Here is a 5,236-nt window from a genome sequence, read left to right as displayed (position 1 = left end):
ATAAACCTCTTGGCATTAATGATGTTTTGCTGCAGTTGAATGATCACCTGGCTATCACTTCTGCCATCACCGCAAACATCTGCACTGATTGCAGCCATTCCCCCTTTTGTAAATATTTCTATTCAAACAATTGCCACGAAATTGCAGATGCAGCTTTTAATACATTTAAATTATCTTTACATCCTCAGGGGACCAAAAAAATCCACTTGCAGGTATTCTATCGTCCAGCTGCACAAGGCCATCACCATCAAATTTTGATTTTAAAATTTCTTGTTGTGGTTTTCACACCTGATAACGATTGCTTGTGTTGCAGTCGAAACGTCGTGATAATTTTATTGTTTTATATTTTTATTATTTCATTATTTCCCTTCTACGTGACTTTACCGAAAGAACCAAGAAAATGCTATCACCATCCTTAATATAAGGGGGGGGGGAAATAAATCCCACATGAATGCCAATGTGCCCCCATTCAGGATAATAACTTGACCAAAATTCCACTAACAGAGGTTGCAGAATTTTTCAAGTTATCTTTACTTACCGAAACAACTTCACAATTGTAATTTAAGCAACTCAATATATTGTGGGCTTGACACATGCTACATTGCTTGGTCAATCAAAAGACATATCTTTATAATAAATTTAAGAACTACTTGATGTCAAAATTAACTGTCCGCTAAAATTGTGCTAATGTGCCACTTAACTGATCTTGTTTCTTTTCCAAAGATGAGTAGTGAGCCATCTGCTGAATGGCTCAAGACCCAGCAATCCAACAATAACGATGCTGCTATATTCTTATCGAACACACTGTCAAATGCTGTTTCAGCAACTGGGAAATTCCCTGACGAATCGAAGTTAGAATTGTTCCCCGTTGACTCGGCAGCAACTCTGTAGCGCGACCTTGTTTGAGATGGGCCTGGAGGGTGTGACAGTCAATGTTAAATAAACTTTAAACATTAAACAGGAAAGGGAATGAGTAACACTATGATCGGTTTTGTCTATCATGCGATCTGCTATGTAGCTCTCAACCCCCGTGAAGAGAAAATGTTTACCAACATTTTTTTAGATGACTGATAACTTAGAAGCAGGGCTGAGCCTTTGCTTGGAAGAAGTTGAACAACCCATCGCTGCTGACGAACGACACACCCTGATGAATTGTCTGCGATGAGTCGCCTGCCACCTACTCGCACACATTCGCCTTTGGTGTGAAATTTAACGAGAGAAGGGAGATGATTGATTGGCATGAAAACGTTGAACTGGATCTAGCCCAAGAGGCCACAGAATGCACGTCTCTCATGTGCAATTTTCCACTGCTCATGGAGTGTCTTGGTAAGAATTATTTTTATTTACAGATCTGTTGCATTTCCCCTATCTGTTGCTTAGGTGCAGGAAGAGAACGAGTGCAGTCATGCGGGATTTATTATTTTGACCCAGTTGCTTTGTCACCTGTTAAAAGCTGCGCCTTCATCTGACACGTGCAGCCTCCAAGCGAAAAGGTGATGCGCGCCACACTTGCCAAGCCACTCTATTGACTGACACCAATTGAGAATTAGTTTCTTTGCACTTAAAATAAAAATAGATTATTTCAAGTAAGACATCTTAGAAGTGTATTTTATTACGATGTAGGTAGTAGCTTATGAGTGGCTCTGAGCCCGCGATAGAAATGCCACACTTCTCAGGTAGGGACCATAGTTAAAAAATATAAAATTGTTTCAAGACACAATTAGCACCATTGTGGTTAATCTGTAAAATGCTCAGAGTATGCAGACATAACATAATAGTATTACTGTAATTGGTATTACAAATATGAAAATAACAGGGGAAGATTTTGCTGAGATTCATTTATATCAGTCAATACTGGTCATCTTGTGCTATTGAGAAAGTTCATGTGAAAATAAAAAAACTAAATTACACACGAATTTTATCAGCCTAAATGTTGTAACAAAAAAACACGGAAATACTGTACTCTCCATGGACTAAACTCTGACATTAAACTGGTCGAGTGTGCTTGAAATATTGCTGTTGTCATTGATCCCGAGCTCTCGTTCTCATCCCACAGATGTCACATCTGCAGGACCTCACACCTCCATGTATGCAACATCTCCCACATCCGCCGAGACTCTCATTCGTGACTTTATCTTAACCAGACAACTGCAACGCTCTCCTCTATGCCCCCTCCCCAATTCCACATTGTGAAAATCAAGTGGAATTTAATATGCTACTTCCCAACTCCTTACCAACACCACTGTACTGGCTCCCAATCCAATCCCAGATTAACTGCACGATTGTACTTCTATTCATTTTCTATGGACTCAATCCCACCTACTTCTCCCCACTTATTTCACTCTACTTCTCATAATGAACCTTCTGCTCTAGCAACAAAGGCCTTCTATTGAAGGCTCCTATCGATATTAATTCAGTGGGAGTTCGCTTCTTCTCATTTCATGTAGCCAGGGTCTGGAGCTTCCTTCCCTCACCCATCCGTACTGTTGACTCTCTTTTTGTGTTGAAGTCCAACATCATGACCTCCCTCTTTTCCTCTGACTAAAACTTTCTCTGTTCATCAAATGAAACCGCTTTTCCCCTGGATACCGGTGTCTCAATGCTTTCGATCACGTCGTTAAATATAGTTGCATTTGAAGGCTCTATTGTATTTCATTTTGAACGTAATAATTTACCCTATTCAATCATGATTTGAAGATTTCGTGACTGCAGGAATCTCTACTCTTTACCATATTCAATTGTATTAATTTAAAGAAGGTTGTTAAATGTAAAAACAACTGCCTTTTCCCTTCTCATCACAGCAGTGTGAAGAATAAAGCCTATTCTCACGATCAATTCTGCTTTGACATCTCATGGTTTTTTGTTGCCATTAAATAATAGAGGAAAGAAACAAAGCGTATACAATGATAAAGGAAACTGAGCAATTCGTCGTTTTGATCAAAACACCAAGGTAAAAAATTGTTCAGAATTAAAAATGAGTTTATTTGTACCGAGCCATAGCTTAGAAGTAAAACACCCTGGGACCTGATGTTCTGATAACTCTATACTTCCCCCACCTGGCCAGTGCTGCTTATAGCTTCCAGTACATCCAGCTCTTACCACACCAATGTAAGATGGCCAAAAACATTTGTGTGTTGGTGTACAAACTTCTACTCCTACAAAACATAACTGCCGTATTTACACATTTGGTTTCATGATAATCAGAATGAATGTTTTCAGATCACAGGACAATTACATGAGTAGATTTATTTGAGACCTTCAAGGATGAAACTAGGTTTAAGAAAAGGCGTGGAGGTAACCAAGTCTTTTCAGTGAAAAGCAGCGTTAATTGTTTTATACATTTAGACTACAGTCATATAAGCATGATCAATGCACGGTAAAGGCAACAATTTGTCAGATTGAATCGTAAATGTTACATTATTTGTATACAATCAGAGAATGCCCTGCTTTTAATGACAGCTGAATTTCCTTATCTCGTAAAAGGCTTCCTACAGATCAATTTCGACCTGCAATGGCAGCCGACAAACTACAGTCTAGCAACTGTAAGAGTATGCTTTATGCAAAATAGTCCCCATTCACACCTGAAGTAAAAGATAGCGTCCATCATTGCCAGGGTGTCCAGATAGTCGTGATGGTGTATGGACGGATGAGGTGAATGCCAGGTAACTGCCTTGCAGATGGTTGCTAGTGGCACTTGTCTCACAGGCCCAAGATGCTGCGACATTTTTTATCGAGTGCACCCAACAGGCAGTCTGCCTCTCACCAACTTGAGAGAGATAATGTGCCTGGCCTTTGTGGCCAGCAGCCTTCACCTGGTAGTACCGAATATGACCAACAGCTGTTTTGCCAATAGATGTTCTCTGAATGTCCTTTAAATGTGTAGCTCTGTTTAGGTCTTTCGACAGAAGGAGCAGAGGTCAGCAGTATCACTTCCTGTTACATATAGAAAAAGGAGGCCACCTTTGGGAAGAAGGCTAGAGCCAGAGCCAGGTCCATGCATGAGGGCTTGTAGTTTGTCCACCCTACAAGGTGATGGGATAGCAACAAGCACTTAATAGTGAGAGAAAATGCCCAAGGAAATTGTCATAAAGTCGAAGACACCCCCATTAGTTTTCTCTAAGACAAAGGCAAGAGGAGCTGCGTGCTGGCAGCCAGTCCTCTGGTCTGCTTGCCTCCTCATAGACATAAGAGAATGGGCCCAATTCACGATCTATTTTTGCCCATCATTCCACCACTGCCTTTTGCTAGAATGATGGCAGTTTTCGTAGAAAAAACTGAACAAGTGTACACAATCCAACGCTACTCATGCCGAAATTATAGAATGGTCAAAAGTGGATTTGACGCATGGCCAATGATGGAAAAAAATATCTGGAAACGTTCCATAATTGTGCAGAATCACATCCACCATAATCTGGGGGAGGGGGGGGGGGGAGGTTGGCATCTGTGGGCAGCACTGAAAGGACATGTTGTCTCCACTCCGTAAAACAAAAATCTGGATTTACACATATCTATTGGTTTTTGTTGCTCCAAACTTTGCAGCAAACGGCGGAATTGACGGATGCATGCACATGAATATGACCAATGATGATGATATCGACAAAGAAGATACACACTAGGATAATTATGATGATGATGACGGTGATGTTCCTTTCACCATTGTTGCTGCTGCCAATATTGCTAATGCTGATAATGATGAATACGATGAAGATCATGCAGAAGGAGCAGTGGATTGATCATGGCTGATGATGAATATGAAGTAAAACCTTAAATCATATCTAGCTACATTTACTATATTCAGACATTACTATTTACAGTATGAATGAAAAAAGAAGAGCATTTTTTTAAAATCCTTCCATCTTAAAGAGTGAGTAAAAGAGTGAGAACAAATGACTGCATCTTCCCAACATTTGATTGCAGGAGAGAGCTGCCATCTATGCAACCATTTGTAATAATCAGCAGACGAGTAATGTCTGCACAGGACTGATGGTGGAAGGGTACCGATTGCTAGCATTCAATTTTGAACAGATAGACCACTAATGGTGATTGGAAAACCAACTGTCCACTGACCTTCAACGGAAGCCAATGCTTATGAAGGCAGCAACATTTAAATTGGTGAAGTTATCAAGTCATCATCGCATGACTGACTCATATGCACGGAGAGGGGGATGGATCGATTGAATATTTAACAGTGCAAAATTAAATGTCTTACTCATACACATCCATGCTGGCTTTTATA

General features: G+C 40.3%; 1 long non-coding RNA gene across 1 annotated transcript; it reads left to right on the top strand.

Moving 5' to 3' along the window:
• The first annotated feature begins 728 nt into the window (after positions 1-728).
• LOC142924107 (uncharacterized) lies at positions 729-2,835 on the top strand. The gene is made up of 2 exons (XR_012941266.1): positions 729-1,493; positions 2,057-2,835. It is a non-coding gene; the product is annotated as an uncharacterized LOC142924107 (long non-coding RNA).
• Positions 2,836-5,236: the final 2,401 nt, after the last annotated feature.

This window comes from Petromyzon marinus, chromosome 8, assembly GCF_048934315.1.
Source record: "Petromyzon marinus isolate PM22_M1 ecotype Great Lakes invasive population chromosome 8, UKy_Petmar_22M1.pri1.0, whole genome shotgun sequence".
Taxonomy (NCBI): Eukaryota; Metazoa; Chordata; class Hyperoartia; order Petromyzontiformes; family Petromyzontidae; genus Petromyzon; species Petromyzon marinus.
Note: the sequence above shows the minus strand (reverse complement) of the source record. Positions and strands in the feature narration are given on the sequence as shown.